This window comes from Lonchura striata, chromosome 9, assembly GCF_046129695.1.
Source record: "Lonchura striata isolate bLonStr1 chromosome 9, bLonStr1.mat, whole genome shotgun sequence".
Taxonomy (NCBI): domain Eukaryota; kingdom Metazoa; phylum Chordata; class Aves; order Passeriformes; family Estrildidae; genus Lonchura; species Lonchura striata.
Window position 1 is genome coordinate 9426798 of NC_134611.1, and position 23762 is coordinate 9450559.

The window sequence follows — 23762 nt, forward strand, 5'->3', positions numbered from 1 at the left end:
TGAAGGGTTGTCTGATGTTGAGTTGAAGAGAATCCCAGGGATATTTTAATAAAAATACTTATATGTAGACTTTTATTTGTGCGTTTACCTATATCTGCAGATCTGTTCTTGCCAGAACAAGAAATTAATTTTATTGCATCTCCAGTCGTGTACTTCACAAATATTCCCATGAGTCAGAAGTAGTGCTGGAGGAAGTATTTTATCAGATCTTGCCAGAATGGGGTGCATAGAGGACTTAAAAATCAACCATACTTTTATTTTTAATCCTAGTACCAGTCCTACTTTCTCCCTAATTAAGGGAGATGAATGCACTTCTCTTGCATAAAATGAATTGAATCATTTTTGCAGCCACATACAGGCTACAGAAAAAATTACCTCAATAAATACATTAACATATTTATGGACTGTATTTGTTGGTCTTTCACCCTGCATCCTCCTTAGTTAAAAGCTGCCTCATTAATGCTACTTCCACGACCTGATTGTCTGGAGGGGGGCTGAATAACTAAGCAGCTTCATTTGCTGCAGTCTCTGCCTGCAAATCTCATGTCAGAGGCCATTGCACAGGCTGTGGATAGGCCAGGCAGCACTGAGGTCCCTGATGATTTGTGTTAATCATCTTCCATCCCTTTTCTACCCATTTCCCCTTTCATTTTTTCCCCCACTTATTTCATCCTCTGGGGAAATCAGCCTTAAATCTTAAGTATCACAAAAGAAACTTGACCTGAGCCTCCGATTGTTACCATAAAGGACTGGTGTCCTCAGAGAAAAGTAATTGGTTCAGATTTTTGTGATTTTTTTTAAAATATTTTTTTCCTCCTACTTGAAACTTTGTAAGATACAAAAGTCTGTGTTTTTTTTCTGGTGGTTCTTCAGTTCAGAAAAATAGATAGCCCATGAAACATCTTCCTGCAACACAGGAAGAAGTTTGTTCCTGTTCTATTAAAGATACTTTTAATGTTGGGCTTTCCTTGAAATTTGGCCCATTATCTAAAAGGACTGACTCTTCCTCTGTGTAAATGTTATTTGATATGAGGCTGTAGTGACAGAAAATGTAGTTACAGGCAAGATGTATAGATGGACATTCCTGTATGATACTTCTCTCCAGTCCCATTTTCTTTCTCCCTGATGAAATCAAGGCTGGGCTTTCTTCCTGTGTCAAGGGGTGACTGCAGAGCCTGTGATTGTCTAATTTTCCTGCTTAGAAATGCAGCACAGTCCTGTGGAGGGGCCTGCCCTGCAGAGCTTCCCTAGGGAAGGGACAGGTTGGGAAAGAAGAGATTTCTCACCTCTGTTAAGAACAAACTGCTTTATAAAATCAATGGCTTTCAGACAGGCCCCATAATTGCCAGCACCTCTGCCAGGATCTAGGGTTACTCCTCAGTTAATGCAGCACTGGGACATTGGCCATAGTCCATTCAATCCACGGACTTTTAGAGCATTAATAATGCTGACTGTTGCATTTTAGGAGTGCTTCTAGCTTAGAATGTGGTGAAAACAAGGCTGTTCCTCTCAGCATCTATCCACCTGTTAAATGGCTTTTTATTTTCTCAATGCTTTTGTGGCATTGTTTTTGTGTTTTTAAATACAGTTTGTGCTCTCTTATTGGTAGTTAGGGATGTTGTGTCCCCATCTCTTATGCTTGGTTGAAGGTAACAGTTTGTGGGGTTTGGTTTGGGTTTTGGGTTGTTTTTTTTTTTTTTTTTTTGGGGGGGGTGTTATTTTTACAGAACCAAAATTGTACTTTGGTTTTTCTGTTTCCCTAATGACTGAAGTTGCTCGGCTTTATACCTAACAACATCCTGTCTGGGGACACTAGACATTCCCAGGTGTTCAGGACAGCATGACCTGTGTCCTGTTGGATAGGTGAGATGGCATCACAGCTGGCCTGATTTCTGCTGGACCTGTGATGTCTGCACTTTTTCTGCCATTTGTGCATTTTTTTTTTTTTTAACTGTGTTCTTCAAGCCCCTGAATGTGTCTGGGAGTGGTGGCTGTAAGGGTATTCTAGGACTTTTCCCTGTTGTGGGTTCTGTTCTAGTTGAAGGTTGATTAGTTTCTATCATGGACTGATTTCAGAGGAGATTGTTATTCAGGCTTTTGTTTTTGAAACGGGTCATTGTAAATAAGAAGCTGGTTATATTTCTTCATTTTTCTGCCAGAGACCTGTCTTGCAGAAGATTTTTGGTAGCTCACATGTACTCTACATTAGAGAGCCCACCATATGCAGAGCCCTGGCCCTGTTTTTCATGACTGTCACTAAAAGCAGCCCAGCATGGCGTGGTGATACCCTGGGGCTGTGGTGCAGCCACTGCTGATATACACAGGCTCTGCTTATGAGTATGGAAAGATTCCTCACCTTTTCCTTACCCAGTTTCTTGGAGCTGAGAGAGGGGGAAGGGAAGTAATTTTTCTGATTGAGCTAACAGAGACCTCCAGCAAAATGAATGTTAGGTGTTATGGAACACCTAATGCTGTTCCAGCACAGGTACTGAATCATTCTGCTTCTTATACAAGCAGGAAATGTTATATTTCTCTCTGAAGAATTTAGGTTATTTAATCAGTGACTTAAGCAAAAAAAAAAAAAAAAGAATCTCAAGAGAAAAATAGAAACAAATGCTAACAATCAGTAACAACAGTGATGGGAACACAAATTAAAGAGATGGAACAAGTGAAAATCTAAGCTGGCAAACTCTTGCCTTAGGACATTGTATATATAATGAGATCGAGGAATGCAGAGAGCATAATCTTGCCACTTATTTCTTTTTCAGATATGTGACATTCTCCTGGTTAAGAGCAGAAATTATTGTACAGAAAGGTACAGGGTGTTAGAGTGTAGGATGTTAAGAGGAAGAAAAAGAGACTGGGAAACTAAATTCGTATTGCATTTAATAGGGGAATGATTTAATAGGGCAGGTTTAATAAGCAGCAGTTCTTGAAATAGATTTTAAAATGGAAGTGGAATATAAAATCAAACCCTGAATGTTGGTTTGAAATACAGCACCAGTTCTGGCACTTCTTTCTTATTTTTGTATATGTCATGAGTGGTTCAGGAAGATGTATCCAAACCTGACAGTTATATTTTTAATGGGTATTTTCCATGGTCCCAGGCACTCTGTGTGCTGCTGCTGCTGTGTGTGCTGATCTCTCTCAGTGCTGGTCAGTTCTGCCCTCATTTCCTATTAAGTTGCCCAGATGTAAAATGCTGTTGTTGGTAGCATTGATGGTGTCGTTCACCTCCAAATGCACAATCCGGTCCCAGCTCTCTGTTCAGCCCAAAGGATGTTACATCTCTATTATTCTTCTTTGATGCAGATCTCCTGTATGACTGAGTGGGTTTGGTGACATTACTGTGCTTTTGTGGAAAAGGACTTAATAAACTGTTCCCTGCCCTTGGAGAATTTTTCCTGGAGGAGGGTGGAATGTTCCTTTCACGGCATCACGTACACTGGGCCATTGAATTCAAGTAGCAAAAGAAAAAACTAGGCCAAATAGACCAGGCAGAGCCAGATACTCAGTTTTGGGACCTGAGGCAGTAAAGAAAGCTTTTTTTTTTAATTTGCCTTTTTTTTCCTTCTTTTTTTTTTTTTTTTTTCCCCAAGGTTAAGAGCAGATCTATTGGCATAAATGTGATAAGATGCTGGGGCATTGCAAATGCAATGGAACATGTAAATTAAGGACTGTTCTGTTGGAATAATCTGTTAGAGATCATTTAGGGAATTGAATACAGTGATGTTAATGCCAGATGTACAGGTGTGCATTTTAACAATACTCCAACTGCACCAACTGGCTACAGCCAGCATGAAATACAGCACTGTCCCCCTGGCACTGTCCCTGCTGGGCCTTTGGGAGCACTGCTGAATTGCAGCAGCTGAGGACCCCATCTGTAAAGCAAATATAGAACAAGGTACTGGATGTGGAAACACTTCTAGAGCCACAGGATCCTCCCAGAGACAAGGCACAAAAGTGGCAGTCTCATTTTCCAGGTGCTCAGACTGGTTTGTAGAGCTAGAGAGTAAAGCTTTGATTTGTCAATGTGATCAAATTTATCAAGACAGAATAAAATGAAAACTGCCATAATCATGTCTTCATGAAGTCATGGAATAATTTAAGACAGAGGTTCATAATTTGGACCTTTGGGAGTCATCTAGTCCAATTCCTTGCTCAAACTGGACCCCTGTCCCCGTGTTCGACCACCCCTCTTAATGGAAAAAGTCCCTTTATCTTGACAGACTTTCCTTTGTTGCAGCATGTGTCTGTCACCTCCCATCCTGTCACTGTGCACCTCTGAGAACAGGCTGGCTCCATCTTCACTATTCCCTCCCATTTTGGAGTTGATGGCACCAATGGTATCTTCCTTTAACCCTCTTTTCTGTTGGCTGAACAAATGCTGGTCCCCCAGCCTCTCCTTGTTTGTAGTCCCTCATTTCAGATTATTTTGTCAGATAATTGGCAATGGTGCAATTCTGTTATCAAGGATACCAGTTTTTCTTTGTTCATTCACCCCTGTCAGAGCTTTATCACATCCAAAATGTAACTTGAACATTAACTCATTTCTCTGGTTTTAAGATGCCACTTAGCTTCCAGGTCTCCTTTTCAGAGGGTTCCAGACTCCTGAGAGCTCCCTTTCCATGGGAATGTTTAACAGTAGAGATGGACAAGACTTTTTGAGCTCTGTCAGCAGACCTGTAGTTCCCTGGGCATGTGGTGGCTTACATTCCCTTTTATTCTAAATGTAGGTGATTCTTCAAATTCTCACAAATGGACCTTTACCCCTGCTTGAACCCTCCCATATCAGCCCACTGCTTCCCAAGTGCCTCTGGATCCACAAGCTCTGCCCCTGCCTGGAGTGCCTTCAGGTGTGTCCTGATGGAGCAGCCCTGAGCCGACCTCAGTATTCCAGAGGAGCTGCAGGGACTAGCACAAGAAGTCTTTGACAGAATAAGGAATCAAATCCAAAGTTTTTCTGGCGTCCTGTTCCTTTTCTTGGAGCGTGAAATTATTCTTTTTACATCAAAGGAAATTCAGCAAACTCAAAGCTGAGCAGTTTATCTCCAGTAGTTGGATAACTTTGTCTCTGGCTTGTGGGCAGTGAATTACATCTCCTTTTTGATGATGATTACATGGCTTTGGTGATCTCAGCATTTTACTTACCTAAAGATGTAAATGAATTTAGGATTTGTAATGATTTTGCTGTAATTCTACCAGTGCTGAAAAGTTTTAAGTAATACCTACACAAAATGTGGTTTTCCTTTATGGGAATGTGTTTAGAGCTTAAGTCTCAACAGTGACCTTTGCAGAGAGCTGACTGAGTTCTGTAGGAAAACCAACTGAAAAACCTGCTGGGTCTGATGTGATGCTTGTATTGTTCTATTATTGAGCAGTGTTACCTTGTGAGGGAGTCACTTTTTCCATGTAGTGATGTCTGCTTGGACATTTGCAGTGTTTCCATCCCCCAAATCGATTTTGAGCTTTCACTTGTTGTTGATGGCTGAAAAGTTTAAATACCAGCATTTAAATGTTTTCCCTATTGGTCTAATGGGTTCATGCAGTTTATAGACAGGAGTGGTCATAAAAGTGTTGGATGCTGCCTTTTTATGGCTACAATTAATCTTGCAGTTATTTCAATAGGAGAAAATAGCAGGGAAATGAAAGCTGAGTGTATGAAACTCTTGTATGTGTAATTATTTAACAGGCTATAAATATTGAACTGCTAAAAATGTAAAAGTTTTTCAGAAATCTCAAGTAGATTTTCATTGCTTGGCACTTTTGTTTCTTCCATTCTCTTGCTACCTCCTTTCTGAATTTCAGATTACCTGATTTTTATATTTATCCTTTTGTTTGTTTATTGAGGGGAGGATGCAGGAATCACAGTTGTTTAACTATTATGGCTGATGTGAAAAGAAAATAATTTCTGGGAATCAAAGGCAAAATATAATTTGCAAACTGAAATGTTTTAACTGAATGAAGTAGTATTGCAGTACAAGAGTACAGACAGCAAACTTTTTCTCCTTTTTTTAATGGGTGAATTATGGTGTGAGGAAAATAAGTGAATATTAAATTACTTAATGTCACTGACATTAAAATAGCTTCTGAATTTTAGTATCATAATGAATTGTATGTTGAAGCTGTTTCCTTGTTCTACCACCTTTTCTTTGATGGGTATTTTTCCTCTCTTTCTCCATTCCTGCAGTTGTAGGATCCTCTTTTCATTCATTCCCACTGAAATATTTTGCAGTTTTAATAAGGGTCTCATGATACTCCATCCTGCTTCCTTTAGGATTAGGATCATGATTAAGACTGGCTTAATATGCAGTCTCTGCATGCTTTGGTAGGTAATATCTGTAATTTAAGCCTTGCACTGGAGATGTTTAATGCCTGCAGTGCTTTCAGTGAGATTCTGCTCTGGGGTGGGGGTCCGAGCCAGCACTGCCTGCACGTGTGAGAGTGGTGTGGATCCTCCCTGTGCCTTGTGGGATGCACTGAGAGCCAGAATCAAGGCTTGGCTTTAGCATTAGCTCCAGCCTTTCTAGGACACTGTGTTCATGACTATAATTGAAGTGACACATTTTAGCTGACCCTTTTGGTCTTGTGTTTTAACCTACTACAACACACTACAAATCCTTTGCATTAAAATGCAGAGGACTGAGTGCTTCATTAGAGCATGCATTAGGCTCATCCCAGTTCTTGCACCCTTTTTCTGGCCTGCACTCATCATCTGACCCTGTCACTGGAGCTCTCTAAGTTGTATGAGACTGAAACTCCCTGTTCTGGCAGAGGTTGCAAACATAACCACACTTCTCTTTTTTTTCCTGTACAGGGATTAATATCTGTAATGTGTTTGACAATCGATTTCATCTCTAGCCAGTGTGTGTGCATTTATGTGTGTACGATGATACATGTGTGTTGAGAAATGCACACAGACACACAGAGAAAAGAACAATTGGTCATTCTAGTATTTCACCAGGTATATCAGCCCCATGTGGAGTGTGACTGAGAAATAGCAATTAACATACCGAATTCCAGTAGAATTTGCATTGCTGCTTCACAATTCCTACCTCTAGACATGTTGCAAGTATCAACCTTGGAGCTAAGTTGTGAAAGCCAGCAGGGATATTTGTAATGAAGTCAAAGTGTAGGTGGTAAGGGAAAGTCTTTTCTTCCCAGCCTCGGGTCTACACACCACTGTTCTTGTGCAACAGCTCGAACACATTCAATTAAAATTGCCATCTAAGCTGCCTGTTCCATCCTCTAAAAAAGAAAACAGGTAGGGGTTTCTTTGTATGTATATAAAAGATGAAATGTTCACTCTGAGATAAGAAACACAATTATTTAATAGCACCAGAGCCTTTTCAGTCTTACTTTCTTTTGCACATAAAAGAGTGAGGACATACTAGAATTTATTAAATCTATGCTTGTCTACTGAATCCTTTTTTTATTTTCCTGCATTTTTCATGTCTTCTTGGTTTCTTTGAGCAGCATTTCACTTGTCAATACCTTTAAAACCTCAGAAGAGTTGTCACTTTAACATGGAAAAAACCAGCATCTCCCCTTGGTATGAGCCTGGACCTGGGTGCAGCAGTGTTCTCACTGTGGCCAGGCAGGTGCTGCCAGGAATGGTGGGGGATTGTCTCCCACAGCTGCTGGAGGTGGGCTGGGACACTGCACTCAGATTTTCCTCTGTGGTGTGAAGTTTTGGGAAGTCCTGAATACTGTTTGTTTTATTCAGTCCTTTGACAGAACAGAGAGGAGATACTGTACTGGCAGATAAGAGGTGAAATACCAATGCTGCACTATCCTTAGGCAAGCTTTTAATTTTAATTTTAAAAGTGCAGACTTCAGGAAGCGCAGAAAAAGTGTTTTACAATGAATTTTGGCAGTCCTGGAGACCTGTATAATTTTCCTTTCTATGATTTTATCACTCATCTTGGCAGGTTTCATTATGTTTGCTTATCGAGGGACCTTTTGTGCCTTTATTTTCCCTCGTGACAAGGAGCACTTTTGCATCCATAATCTCTTTTACAAATAAGTCTCCTCTCAATGCTGCTCAACTCCTTTATCCTTTGTACAGTTTTGTCCCCCTAGCGTTCTGTAGGGCTTTTTCCCTCCCTGTTTTGATTAGAGTTGGAATAATCTCAGTGAACAAGAGAGAGCAAGTGAGCCCGGGAGGAAGGAAAGGAACCGGAGGGCCCCGCGTGGAACCAGCCGGGTGCTCTGGGAGCGTTCCCTCTTCCCGGGCCAGGGGACAGCCTTGCTCCTTGGACAGCCACAGGAACCCCCTGCTCTCACTTTGTGCCTGAGCATCAGCAGCAGTGGAGCTGCCCGACCTCCCCTGAAGCGTTTGTGGTGCTCGTGTGCCTGTCCTGGGCTGGCATGGACAGCAGAGCACCCGCCGTGCTGCCTACTCCAGAAACAGCCTGGCATGGCTGTAACGCCAGTTCTAAACTCCTCCCTGTGACCCTGACGCCTCTGACCTGGCATTAATGATATTTCAGCTTGTCAGAGGAGCAACTGAAAAGTTTTTATGCTTATCAATTACCTGTAAATGTAACTTCCACTGTTTAGTTTTTAAACATATTTGATTGCTGGCATGCTTGGAAACAGCATCTTAAGCAAGCTGTTTCAGCCGCAAATGACGGGGAAGAAATCAAAATCAAAAGCTATGGGTAAAATTTTCTAATCTCTTAGATTTCCCAGAGTACACCAAGCTTTTGTATAGTGTATGTAAAATAAAAAAACCCACCCTGTAATAGTAGATTTAATTAAATGAATCTGTGAGGAAAAATTAAAGTGGGCTTTGGAAGAGGTAACTCAAATACTCCAACTATTTTATCTCTAGTCAGATACAATGTTTTGGTTTTTACAAAGAAAAACACGTCCATGTTTCTAGTAGGGCTTTTGATTATTTTAATCAATGGTTTCTTTCCAGCTTGCACAATATGTTTATTTCTAAGAAACAGCAATGCTGTGGAAGATCACAATAGAACTATCTATGTTTTTTTCTCATAATTAAAGTTCTATTCTGTTTCCATAATTACCTGATGTGAAACCTGAAAAGATGGTTCCTCATTCATTATATTCAAGCCAGACAGTGAACTAAACAGCTCTTAAGGGATTAAAGAAACATTGTCATCCTTAAAATCACATTTTTAAGTTCCTTTCTGCACATAACTACTAACAAGCCCATTCTAAATTGTTCATCTGTCCGATAATCAACAAGCACTTAAACCACCAACTTAAATCACAGTTTGTAATTTCAGCACCAAGAGGTGCTTCAGAAAAGGGGTCCTGTAATAGCAGTCCCAGTTTCCCTTTTAATTAAGTAATTGTGTTAGCAGTGTAATTAAGCAATTGAGTTTGCAGTAGGGCATTGCTGAAGTTAGTGGGGTTCTGCCCAGGCTGTGCAGCCGCCTTCTGGCACAGAGCTTTTGGCTGTGCTGAGGTTACAGAGGGCTGGCAGAGTGGATTTGGTACCAGAACAGACTTGAGAGAAGCAAGAAGAGCAAGGAAACTGCGGGGGAAAGCAGGAGGAGTGGAACAGATTAAAGTAAGGTCAGAGGGTCCCTCATCTGACACCAGGTGCAGCTTGAGTGTTGCCCTTCATATACAGAGATAATTGTATGAATTATAATTAATTATAGTTACTGTACATTGGACAAAAGCAGCCTCTGAAGGTGGGGGTGAAGAAGAAGAGCATGCCCAGGAAATACAGGAGGATGCCCTGTGCAAAGGGCAGGGTGAGCAGCAGTTCAGGTAGGAGGGTGAGGGGAAGCCTGGGAGAAGCAGGAGTCTGGTGCCAGTGGTGGAGCACACCTGGTTCTGTGCTGTCCTCTGTGCTTCAGGCAATGGTAGGAAATTAAGATATTGGTGTGTGGTTCTCAGGGGACTTGGAGGAAGTCTTGCCATGAAGTTCTGGAGCTGCAGGGCTGGCAGTCAAGAACCCTGGGTTTGTTTGGCTCTGCTGCTGCCTTGTGGTGGGGCCATGGGTAACTGAAGTGGTTAAAAGCATCATGATCTGCAAAAGAAGGGGTGTCATTTTGTAAAGGCTGCTGCCATGTCATCAGAGCTGGGTGATTGGAGTATGTCTGATTACATTCCTCTGTGATAGACACCCACTAATAATAAGGCTATAAACTGTGATTGGATTTTTCCATTGGGTTAAAAGCTTTTAACTCTGACACTTGTTGGTCTAATTTCTTGCCAGGTTTTTTTTGTTAACTGAGTAAAAGTTGAGCACATGGGACATTTTAAGTTGACTGTTGTTCTTCCACAATCCCTTACTTAAATTTTTCATCCACAACTCTTTAGTAAGATACTTTCTTAAGTCACTGTTTTCTAAGAAGTCTTGGTAAGGAGTAAAGCCTAGATGTTCACAAGTACACCAAGAAATATCTGTAGGATCCAGACTGAGACTTCTGAAAGATACTGTCAGTGTTTAAATGCACCCTTTGAGATGCTTCAGTGTAGGCAGCAGCTTCTGCTGGTGAATGCTCCAAATCAAAGGTGAGTGCTCTAAATCAATAGATTCTAGGAAGCAATTCCTTTTTTAGACCATCCTGTAGTGCTGGTTGGGAAGGGGGCATCTGGCCATGCCTGTGCTTTGCTAACATCTGTACATGCATCAGTAGCTCAATGAAAGCAGTGAGGTGCACAGGCTCTGACAAAAACTGAGCTTAAGCAACTCTTCAAAATCATCCATGGGAATGTTTAAAAAAGAAGTGAGAGTTATGAACCTGTGTAGCCTTTAAGCACAGATCATCTCTCCCATATGTGCTCTCAGACTTTGTCTTTGCTGTTCTACTGCCTGCTGTAGCTGGATTTTATTTAAAGGCCACTGCTGTTACTTCCAGCTGCTGTTGGACTGTGAGCATGGATTGTTGGGTTGTGGAGAAGTCAGCCCATCATTGCAGAATGGCGTTGTCTCAGTCATGCTCCATTGCTTAGTGTGTCTTGAGCTATGCCTTGTTATTTTTTGTGAGCTGGAAATCTTGATTGAGAAAGTTTAAAGAGAAGTATTTAGGCAGAAGTGTGTGTCAGGATTATGGAGAAAATCGAGATATTTCATTGTTCTTCTTTTTCCTTCCTTTCATTGTTGCACCGTGTTGGTGTAAACATTATACCTTGTTTTACTTGAAATGCAGAATTGTCCTTTGAATAGTACTTGGAATGCAAACCAGAAGAATTAATAGAGCTAAACTGCTGGTGGCCTCAGATTGGTGGTGGCCTGAATTGTGAGCACAGTTTGAGTCCTAATGCACAAGATTTCTGTTTATTTAACAGTGGCCTTTGCATTGTGCTTGTACATAACAACTCCTATCCACCCCTCTGAGTTCTGCTTTACAGTTTCTTTCTACAGAGTACTGAGCAAGGAATTTCCATGTGTTTCTGTTTTCTTTATCAGATTGGAGCCCATGATATTCTCAGCATATGGTATGAAATATTTATTATTGTTTTTAAAGGTTGATTTTAGGAGACAGTCTGTGATGTGACTGCATTTAGTAACATAAATGAAAGTCCTTTTCTTTTTGCATATATTTAAGGAGCTATGAGGAGTTAGTCATGGTGAGTTCTAAATACCAGGGAGACGACCACTGTGAAAACATTTCAAAAGGAAATAGCTCAAAACTATAGATGATGTTTAGAAAAGACCAATTTAAACTAAATAAAAATGTAATCCCTGTTATACATAATAAATGAAGAAGAAATCTCTACAATTGTGTAAAAGAATTAAAAGAAAAACATGTCTGGGATTCAGGTTCCTGCAAAAAGTGTATTCAATAACTATGCAAAATCAGGGAGGAACTTCAGAACTCTGGGGTCACTTCTTTACTTTACATAGCCTAACAACAATTTTGCATATTCTTCACTTGGATTTTTTTCATTCATCTCCTATGGTTTTGGTGTGAAAAAGCAGTGTTTTTTTCCAGAGTGTAAAGCAGCTGCCACTGGAAGCTGTCATGTAACGTATGCTCCAGAAAGAGTGAATGTGTCCCTATCTTCTCATCAAATATTTTGAGAACAAGGGCTGATGTTTCTGCCTTTCAAGACACATTTTCTCTCCTCCTGAGCCAAATGAAAAATTTCCATAGCTTAAACCTACACATGTGCTGTCTTACTTCCTCTGTACTGTAATTACTTAAGCATTTTCCCAAACTCCAGAGACCTTGATAGATCAAAACTGGCTGGATGGAGAGAGTGGAGAGGTTTGAGAGGGGAAAGAGGAACAGTAGCCTCGAGAGTGATGGTTCAGTGCATGGCTAATGCAGCCAAGGATGACACATGCCAGTACACACAACAATGGATACAGAAATCTGTCTTTAAAAGCACAATTACTACACCTGGAGCTCAGCACATTGTGTAAAGTGCAGTGGTTGTCAGCTAAAACCAAATTAAGAACTGGCTCTACACTGCAGAGAGACTGGGCTGACCAAGTCATGTTGTTCTGTTGACTGAAAATCAGCAAGAGCACCACATGTCCTCCTCTCTAACAGGCTCACAGAACCTGTTTGGTTTTCTGTATAATCTGGGTCATTGAGACTGCCTAAATGCTGGAATCTGGATGCTGGGGTGACTTGTAGGCTGGATTTAATATTTTGAGTGGCCTCACAGTGTTACCTGTATTGAAAATGTAATCAAGTAATACATTTGAATGTTGTTAGGAGCACATTTCTCCAGGCATAGTCAATCAGGATATCAGGTTTTTTCAAACAGGAGGAAAGGAGTATTTTATTTTGATGATTTCACATGGTTGCTCTTGTTCTGGATTGTGGTTTTTGTTGGTTTTGATTTTTAAACTTAACAGAATGAAGCACTCTTTAGGTATCCAGACATTTTTCATACTAGTTGCTTTTTAGGGGCGATGGAAGAGAATATTTCCTTATCATTGTGAAGGTTATATTGGTTCAGCTCAGCCTTTGTATTAATTCCAGCTGGGGATCATGAGAAACGTGTGTTGCTCTGGGACTGAACTGTAATTGTGACACGGATCAAAATCTGTGCCAGGCTGTTCTTTCCCTCTCCTAAAGCAGATTAGCAGGCTGGCATCTGTTTTCTTTGGGGAAGATGGCAGAGATGCCCAGAGAGCAGAGGAGCTGCCTCACAGCTGCCCTTTGTGCCTTCAGTGGAAGTGCCTGTGCTTGCCATCATGCCATGTCTCTGATGCTGGCAGGCAGGGCTGGTGGCTTCTGGCTGCTCCTGGCTTTGGGGTGGAGCAGGGCTGGGGGTGATGCTTTGGGTCTAGGGCAAAGCTCTTCAATCTGCCAGACCCTTTCCCCTTGAGCTCCGTGTGCCTTCACTCCTGCAGCTGCCAGGTGGGAAAGGCCTACGTAAAGACAGCTCTGTCTCATTGTCAGAGGAGGTTTTGGAAAGGTTGGGCACTCTGAGTGCAGTTATTTAAAGTTCTGACATCAGAGTCCCTCAAGTCTTAGGTGCCTGTGTAGGAAATTATAGCTGACCTGCATAGGAAATGAGGTGTACTTTCAATCTAAATGTCATAAAAATTACTTTACCTAGACCAAGTGCAATCTTACCTAATATACAGGTAACAGAACTTGGTCTCAGAGAGCTATTCTGCTTCTTTTAGTTGTGGTAGGTCAGAAAGAAAGTCTTCCTGATGAAAGCATTAAAAAATCATGCACCAGCCCTTAAGAACCACTTCATGCTGTATTTCTATGAGCTTTTCTCCTGCTTGCTCTGTGGGTGGGATTCCTGCAAAGTTCAATCACTGACTTAGCACATACTTCAGGTGCACCAGAACTTGTGAATTCGATTTCCCTTCCATCCCTGACTCCTGTTCATTTGTGTCCTGGGCTTGATTGACTCTTAGGTGCATAAGAGAGTAAGAATTCCAATTAAAAGTTTCCCAGTTTCTTCATGCGTGGATTGTCATGCAGTACAGGCTGAGCTTTTGATGCAGCCTTTTCTTCTGTCAGAGCGTTCTGCCCTGCAATGTATTTTCACTGAAGATATAAAAATTCCCCTCAGGATATCATATCTTTTTGTTATTTTATTCAATTTAGCCACCACATTTGGTTACTAGGACAGAGAAGCAGATTATTGGGAGAGGGGAGGCATTAACTGTATATGGAAACTTTTTAAGAAATTAGTGCAAGAATCCATAATATTGAGAGTTGAAATTATTACAGTCTAGGTACAAGAGGAATTTAGGTAATAAATTCATTTAATAAGGAAAACCAGTAGCAAGTATGAGAATTTTGTGGCCAGGTAGAGGGAGGATTGTAAGGAATTCTTTAGCTGTAACAAAACCAAATCCATATACTGTGATACTGGTCAGTGAGATTGGAAGTATAGGCTGCAGTGGTAGAAACTGAGTAAATACTGAAAGTATTTCTAATTTTTGTTCAGAAGAAAGATGAAGAAGTTGCATTTGCACATTTAATTACATTCCTGCTACTCAACAGCACCTATTAAAGGTTTGGCTTTTAAAGCAGAAGCAATGACAAACTCTCATTGAGGGACACAGTCAGTTTTTTGATCTGTTTTTTTTTGTTTTGTTTTTGTTTTAGAACTTGCATTTCTGGTTTTTGCAGATGTTGGAACACTGGTGGAAGTTTCAGTAAGTTAGTAAAAGCTGTGTTTTTAGGGTGATTTAAAAGGTTAAACAGAGCACAGTACAAAACCTGCTGTGGGAGGTCTGCAGCCCAGAGCTGGAGTTCCTGACTGCTACAACAATAACAATTCAGCTCCAAAGCTGTGTGTACTGAACTGGCTGTTGTTAGTTTTGGACAAAACCACAAAGAACTTGACAATGGAACATAATACATCAAGATTTAAAAAAAAAAAAAAAAAAAAAAAAAATCCGTGTCAACATGTTAGGGAAAACAAGAGTTGTGTCATTTCTCAGTAGTTCTTGATTGAATCGTGACCTTGTTAATAAGATACTGTGAATTTTAATAAGCTACTGTGTGTATTTTGTGATATGTGATTTGACTTAGGTTAGAGTAAAGGTTAGAAAAAATGTAGTTTACAACATAATTAGAGGTTGTATTAAGCAAGTTGAAGAGCAGGTGGTTGAGAGGTGGTAAAAGACATGGGTAGCTGTTATAAAGTGGAAAGGTTATTAAACAAGGGGCTGTGAACAACCTTGCAATGCTCACATGATTAGAGTTGAAAAATAAACCTTATTAGAAAAGTATTTGTATTTGATTTATTCAAGAGAGGGTTGAGAGTTGCCTTTATCAATTTACACCTGTCTCTTTGGTTTCATCACACAATTGTTTCTTTAGCTTAGCAAGAATCAGCGTGATCCAGGAAACTAGATAAGAGAAACACATAAGATACAGCTCTTAACAGTAGTGGCAAATAAAGTGGACTCACTTGTACAGAAATCCTGACTGAAGTCTTTACATCAAAATTGGTACCTGTCTTAAAAATATGCTGTTGTTTAAACAAGGTGTCAATGTAGAAAGTCAGCCTTTGCTGTGCAGGCATTTAATGGTCCTGAGGCTTTAAAACATGGGAAGTTCTCTCAGCTGCTGCACACAGACAGCAGTGATGCTCACAGTTTGTAGGTGAAGGCATTTGGCCCAGCTGCTGCAAGGCAAAGCAAGCTCTGGCACTGGAAGAAACTCCACCTCGGAGTCATGGAATATTCCATCCAAATGACTGGGAAGGAATTTTCAGGGCAAAAAGTGTGTTGTTCAATTAAGGGAGCTCCACAGGTAGGGGGAACCACTCTCCTTTCTTCTCCCCGACCATGGATCATTATTTGGAGGTCACAGACTCACAGATTTGTCAGGGCTGGAGATCATCCAGTCCAATGCCCCTGCTGAGCCTGGGTCACCTGGAGCAGGTGACACAGAACGTGTCCAGGTAGGTTGGGAATGTTTCCAGAGAGGGAGACTCCACAACCTCCCTGGGCAGCTGTTCCAGTGCTCTGCCACCCCCAGCATAAAGAAGTTCTAGGAAATGTCTCCTAGAGAAAGTTACAGGTATTTAAGAAACCTTTTTTTTCTGTTCTGTCATCCTTGGATATGTGTTTTTCTCAACACATGGAAACCAGGAGAAATCTGAGAGGTGCCAGGTCCCATGGATGGCATTCATAATTGGAGAGATTCTGCACATTTTAGTAGCTCATCACCTGATTTGTGATTGATTGCAGAGTTTTCATGGAGCTAATGAGTAGAATTGGTAACAAGTAGAAGTTACCAATATCCATCTATGCAGACTATATTATATGTACTATCTATATCTAATATATCTACTTCTTTTCATCTCTGATGTGCACAGAATATGCCCAGAGATAACGAGACAGTGTGTTTTAGGTGGGGAAGCTGTTTTGGCATGTTTTGCTGCTGAGCCCGTTTGAAGTCGTTTGCAGCCTTTCAGGATTGGGAAGCGACAGTCGCCGTTCCAGCAGCCTCTGTTGTCTGAACAAGCTCTGGCTCTTTCCCTTCTGATCAAAGGCACTTGGTGAAAGGTGCAGCTTGGATCCTTTAAAGCATCTCATTATGGGTTATATTTAGAAGTGTGAAGAATATATTATTAATTACAAGGATGCTCCAAAGCAAAGAAGCTGTTTTATCCATGCCCTTGATGAACAGAAAAGTTCCTGTGCAGAAGGAAGGTTATGCAATTAACAGTATATTCATTAGGAGTTCATCAGATAGCAAACTATGCTTATCTTCAGGATGGTACTGGAATATCTGACAATTTCCTAGTTACTGCCTAAGTGATAAGGAAGAGCAAGAGACAGGAACTGCCAGTTCCTGATATATAAATTTTTATAAATTTCTAGATTATATAAATTTTACTGCCAGTAAAATTTATATAATACAGTTTACATATCTGTTATATGCTAGTTTTTTGTATATATATATATATATATATATAAAATATTTTATATCTCAATTTACAGGCCAAGTTCTGTCTTGCTGCCTTGCTGGAAAGAACTGGAGGTGTAAATTGGCCCCACATATTTCTTGGTTGCTAAGTGAGCACAATGTATGGACACTGTAAGGTTCATTACAGGCTTTTTGCTCTCTTTTGTTCCCACAAAACTCCTGTTACCAGGGTAGCTATCCACTGGGTTCATCCAGGATCATTCTGGATGTTTGCTTCCACCTGCTCAGTACTCAAATCCAGTCTGTGCACTGGGCCTGTGAAACAGAGTCACCTTTGCAGGGACATTTCTCCAGCTTAAGGGATTTTTGTCATTACTTGCAGCACTTACAAAATACAATAATTTTTTTTATCTTCAAATTCAGATTGGCATCTGGTAGTTGATGTTTGCTAATTGAGTGATATAGCCAGGTGAATTTTTTTAATGGTGCTTTAAAACTGAATTTTGAGTTGAGCGTTAATTTGCTCCCAAAGAATGGGAGAAGTGAAGTGCCTAAATATGCCAGAATATGTATGAAATAAGCTGCCATCTGGAATTTGTTTCTGGATATGCCATAATAGAAATTGGGCACTCTGGGATGCATAATTTGGGGCATTCTAGAAATTAATATATAGGAAGAAAAATAGATAAATCTGTCCTGGTGCTATGCTTAGCTGCTTGTATAAGAATTTGACAACTGACCAAGGTGATAATGTCTGGTAGGCTTGGACTAAGTGATATACTGCCAGTTGAGAGAATGAATTATTTTTAGAAACGAATTTTTTAAACAGTTCAGGGTCACAGTGCCAACAATTTGAAGAGACCTAAAAAACCCTGTCACTTTTATCTATAAACCAAAGCCAGTCAATAACATTTGATTCAATAAAAAGTAAATTTATCCCTTATCTAAAAGTATTTGTGCAGAAATTGTTCCAAGATGCTTTCAAACTGCTGAGTTACAAATCCATACAGGGAGGGATGATTGATTTATTGTGTGCTGCAATCTGGAGTATTTTATCACTGAATCTTTAGTGAAGAAAGTTGATGTTGTTAAAGCTGCAATGTATTTAGACCCAAAGGCTAGGAATAAAGCAGGAAGTATTATTGGATCAGTAGAGATCAGGAGAATGTGGTTATTACCTCTGTTTCTGTGGAGATCAGCTCTTTCCGTGGTCTCTGCCAACTCAGACCAGGATGGATGGGCTTTGTCTTGAGGGTGGGCTCTGGTGTGTGCCCGTGGGATGCCCAGGTCATGGGAATTAGGTAGTGGGAATTAGGCTGACACCTGAAAAAGTCACAAAAGACTTGTAATGAGTCCCATTTTGAGGGAAGGCTGAGGCTGTTCCCCACCTCTGGCACATCACTCCCAAGGGCTCTGTTCAGCAGCTCAGCACATCCATTTGTCACCTCAGTGGCTGCGTGAGAAACTTTCAGTGTTCACAAATTTGTTTGCCCACAAGGCTCTGGAATCCCTGATCTGGGGCAGGGAACAAGTTTTCCTTTCAGCAGGAGGTGCATTTCTGGGGTTAATTAGCTGACTTCCATTCATCCAGCTTGTGCCACCATAACCTCCCAACCCTCACTCCTTCCCTGCCACTCGCCTTTCTTCCCAGAGCATGGCTGTGTCTGAACTCTGCTCCTTCCCAGCTGCTTGGCTCCCACTCTCTGCTGGCTCAGCTGTTACCCTCTCTGTTTTATTCTCCCAAGGCCTGCCTGAATCAGAACTGCCTTGAAGGCGTCACACATCACTAATCAAGGGGGAACACAGTGGATCCTGATAGATGCTTAAAGGTTGTTTGTAGCCAGACTTAGTTTATCATTGTAGGCATGCTTGGAAAAAAGCAGAGGTAGAGAATCTGTAGTGAGAAACAGAGCTCAGCTCTCAACCATATCAAAGATTGGAGTTGCATTTGATTTCTGGGCTATGGGAAAGGCAAAATACTTTTATTTTTTCTTTTTTTCCCTTTTTTTTTTCTTTTTCTCTTCTCTCCTCTGACCTCCCCCAGTACTGTTAATACAGAACGGGAGGGAAGGCTGAACTGCATTGCAACTGGCAATGCGTACACAGATTGACAGGGTAATTATTGATGTAGACAGTGGAGGGATGGGAGGTTTGACAGGACAATGTTGTACATCACTCTCTTTCAAACTAGCTCTAAAAACAATAGATTTTAAAGATGATGTTATGTTCAGGGTAGAAAAAAGCAGAGTATTTTTTCTGACCTTCTTAAAGTCATGACATTGTTGAATTTTTTTTAAGCTTTGCTTCTGATTGAGCATGAAAAATGCCTCTCACAAAAGGGAATATTTAATAGCTTTTCTATTAGAAAACTATCTCTAAAGAAAATTTTGAGTCCTGGGTTTTGCTGGCAGGCCTGGGTGTTTGCTAACTACCAAAGTCAACTGTCAGTTTATTATGAAACTGTTTGAGATCAGCAGTGCACATTGCTGCTTTACTTCTGCCAGGAACAGGTTCTTCTTCAGCTGTTCTGGTTTCTTACTATGATGTCTGGGATTTTCCCTGTGGTTTTTATTAGTGTCTTCTTGCCTCTGTGCCAAGCTAAGAGCAAGACCTGATCCTCGAGATGAGAGAAGACTCCCAGTGAAGAGAAAATAAAATTTTAAGTAGTACAAGGTTATCTGAAGAAATCTGATGTAGAAACTCAGGTTTTCAGTGGTCAGAATAATGTATTGGAGACACAGCTCCTCTCAAAGGCAAATTCTGCTCTGGTTTAGAGGAGGAGCAGAAAGGCAAGAGGGTCTGGTGGTTTCACAAGGAGGGATCATGTTAGGGTTTTAAACAGCTCTCCATTTCAAGTCCAGGGTAAATTATGGGTTTTCCTCTTCCATCAAGTAGACATGCAAAGGGGCAAAGTTGGTAGAAATAGGAAGGAAAGTTGGCAGATGGCCTCTGACTTGAGCTTATCAAAATCCCCTTTTGGTTCCTCTGAACAATGAGGGTTGTGTTTCACTGTCATTAAACAAGGCTGTCACTACAGGGCTGTATTCATTTCTTCTCTGGATTAATCTGAATAAATGTTTCTTGTGACCATATGGCTGTGGTGTCAGGAAAGATGAGAAACTGGCATTCAGAGGTGGTACGTGGCTCCTGGGCTCTCCCATGGCTGCACACTGTGCAATAATTGCAATAATGCTTTACTCAGCTGGAGCTGCTCTGCACCAGCCTCATTCTGCTGCTCCCATTTCTGCCTCGCCCCGTGGAGTTGAGCAGCAGCTCACAGCACAGTTGTGGAGAGTCCATGGTTCTTGTGTGTGTTGTATTGTCCAGAACCTGTGGAAAATGGTAGCAAGGAATGGAATGGACTCCCAGGGTTATGCTGTGTCTCATTCAAGTTTATGAAAGGATTTGTGCATCCCTGAGCAGAGCAGTGCCTCGAGGCATTGAACATGAGAGCCAGCAGGGCACTGCTGATCATCCAGAGAGGCTGGCTGGAGGGAAAGGCCAAGGACTGGCCTTGAGGGATTGCTGACAATACCTGTGGAGCCGTTCAGTGTCCCCTGGACAGGCAGCTTCTGTCTCGAGGTGCTTGGGCATAGAAGCTGCTTTAGGGAATAAACTTTTGCAGTGAATTGTCATGTGTGCAGTGCCAGGTAAGGAAATGTAGTCTGTTCAGGAGCAGAAAGCCCTCACTGTATCATGTGCATCTCTCTTGTGCCTAATAACCTGTCATGGGCTCTTAGAAACTGGATTCTCTGTGCACAACCAGACTTGACAGTGGGGGAATGTCACAGTGTAGTCTACAGCCACCAGTTAAAAAAACACTGTTGTTTTACAAGCACTAGATGGTTAAAATATGGAATTCAATGAGGATCAGCAGCCTATATCCACACTGCTGTTAAACATCTGATTTTTGTAAATTCTGAAATTTCAGAAGTATGACCATGAGGAATAGCTTAAAGGCAACTAAAAAGCTTTCTGATTCCTACTGAAAGTATCACAATTTTCCTGTAGTTTGAGACCAAGGAGGATCATGTAGTCAACCAGTTTGGCCTCCTGTTTACCATGGGCCATTGACCTAGACTTGGATTTACCCAAAACAAGCCAACTGACTTGAATTTAAGGACTTTATTTCTCAGCAGCAGAGCCTGTTGGGCACATCAGGTAGAGAACAGAAGTGCCATTGGAACAGTATTTGGAGACACTCTGAGATTAATTAGGTGAGATGTGCTCAGATGACTGCAGCAAAAGAGCATTTGCTGTGTTTACAGGAATACAAAATCAGCTGAAGTCCTGCCAGTCAGACTGAGGGAAGGAAACACTTTCTGTAGCCAAGTTTGATGGTAGTTTTGATTTTTGAAGTGGCTGAGTAAGACATAGCAATCAGGAATCGTAGATGGTGCACTGGAAGCCCAAGAGTAGCAGTCCTTTCTGTGCAGCTTGCTGTGCTGGGGTGTGACAGTATTCAGGATTCCAAGGGTGCCAGGATGGCTCTGAACCTGGGATTCTTGCTGACCCATGTAGTGAGACATGGAGCTTAGCTAAAATCTGATGCCATTTGTCTGCAGCCTGCTGTTAGTGATCTCTTACCTCCTTGCACCGTGCCCAAATACAGTTTGTATCACCTGTTCAAACTATTGGCATGATACCAGAGAATCATTTTCTTACTTGAGGTTGTTTGTAGTGTCTGGACTTTTGGAACACACTTTTCCTATAAAAGTTACCTCACTGCTATTCTGACAGTGAGTCTCTATTTCAGTAACTAGAATTAATCCGAGGATTTTGAATTCCTGATTATTTCACTCTGATGTCAGAAGTGGTAATCCCCAAAGTGCTAACCTGCACAAAAGCGAGGTACTTGCTACCTATCTCTTTTAGACAACCTGAACCCTTTGTGTGCTAGGTTTTTCTCCCTCCAGTTTCAAGGCAGAGGAGTTGGAGACTCCTCAGAGTCCTAATACAAGGTGTTGTAGGGGAGCCCTTCTTACAAGCACACAAGGACAGAGTTAATAAGGTCTATACTGTACAGTGCAATGGAGGGAAATCTGTGCAAATCCCCTTCTGTTCCCCTGGGAACTTCTGAACATAAATCATCATCAAACAAATCACACCACTGAATTTATTTATCAGGTGTATCAATTGTTAATACTATTCCTGACATTTTACAGTGTAGTTCCTTAGTCACCTTTCCTAATCTGTCTTTTGATCTGCTTAATTTATGTTGAAAGTTGAAAGGCAGTGTCCATAAGTTAATTATCTTTTTGTGCAGGAGGAATAGATTTTGCACTATTTCTGTGCCTTTGCCTGCTGCCACAAAGGCTGTGGCACATCAGCCTGTACTTAGACACTCACAAATGCAGAGTCAGGTAGCATCAGTTGAAGCTGGCAGCCCTGGGAACAGGGGGTGTCAGCGTGCTCCAGTCTGACCAGAACAGAGTTTCCTGTGGGAGCAGATGGATGGGGCGGCTGCTTCTGTCAACAGAGGCGTCACTGCTGGTGGGTTGGTCTCGTTCCAAGTCTCACTGCTGTAATCTTAATTCACTTAAGCCACTAATCATGACGTTTGTTTTGGCCTGGGCTGCTTTCAACTGAAATTGTAGAGTTGCCTGTATTTTCTCAGAGATCTCAAGTATATGTGTAGTACAGATATGGTGAGCAACCCAAGTACTGCGGCTGGATTGGCTTTTGTAGAAGTTACAAGTTCATGTAAGTCTTGCTATCCCAGCAGCTGATGCTTGTACTGTGTTGCTTTTCCTGACAGAAGGTTCAGTGCAGCTCCTGACCTTAGTGGGAGCAATTCTTTGACTAGCATTCCCCACGGTGTGTTCTGTCTCTCTGTATTGCTGATGCCCAGATCCAAACTCAAGGACCCAGCAGAAGTCCCTGTGTGCTCACAGTGCTCTGTGCACCAGGGCCAAAGAAACTCCCAGGAGTGGGAATCACCCACCATGGATGTTGCTGTCCCCACACTAACACTTCTGATCCTAACGTGTCACAAGGAAGGCATCAGGGAGATCAAGTACATAAAATATTATATAACACACCTTAGAAAATCACACCCAGAATCTGATGTGTCTGGAAGGGTCGAGACACATCAAAAGTAAAGTAAACTAAACAACAGTGACCTGTCCTGAGCTGCAGAGGGAACTGTGGGGAATGGGGCAGAGGCCAGTGTTCCTCACAGCCACCCACAGCGGGGAGAAGGGCCAAGAGCAGGAAAGTACCAGTCAGACACACCTTCAGCTGTGACAACATTTTAAGGCAGAAGACTGATTTTGAACTGTGTTTCTTATGCATCTTAAATACTTCAATGGGAAACTTTGAGTTTTAAGTCAGTAGTAAGTGTAGATAGGGATATACATTCATATACACACATATATATAAAAAGAACAATATATGCAAACTTGTAGCTACTGAGATTTTTTTCTGAATCACAAGTATGCAGTGATTGAGAACTCTGAGTTCTGAATTTCCCTAAGCAATCTCTGCCTGTCAGCTCCCCTCCTCTCTGCAGAGCAGTTGCTCATTTACCAGTTTGGCTTGTTTTCCCTGGAAACAAAGGATTCTAGTCCTGTACTAGGGCAGGTATGAACACTTATTTTGTTCTTGGTACATCTCTAAGGCAGTTCTGCCAGCTGTGACAAAAGAAGGTGTTTGAGGAGGGGAGGTCCTTGTTAAAAAGCATTCCTTAAAAAAAAAAAAAAAAGCTGACAATTAAACCATTGTTGGGAGAAAGAGGAAGGTAGGAATTTTAAGTTCCATAATAAAAGTAGTGGAAATATTTGGGGGAACAGTTCATTGGCATGGCAGAAAATAATTAAACCATTTTCATACTGAGTTTTCTTTGTTGTAAAAAAAAAAAAAGTTTTGGGTTGGAGCTTCTGAAGAACCTGAGGAAACCACAAGGGGCAGTCTGAAGAGGATGGGGAGTTATTTCAGCAGAGATAGAGGAGCTGTTCAGACCTG

The 23762-nt window shown here is 41.4% G+C and overlaps 1 protein-coding gene across 2 annotated transcripts in view; it reads left to right on the forward strand.

Moving 5' to 3' along the window:
- Positions 1-23762, forward strand: part of LRP8 (LDL receptor related protein 8) — a 169864-nt gene that overhangs the window by 104155 nt on the left and 41947 nt on the right. The gene's annotated exons all lie outside the window — the stretch shown is intronic.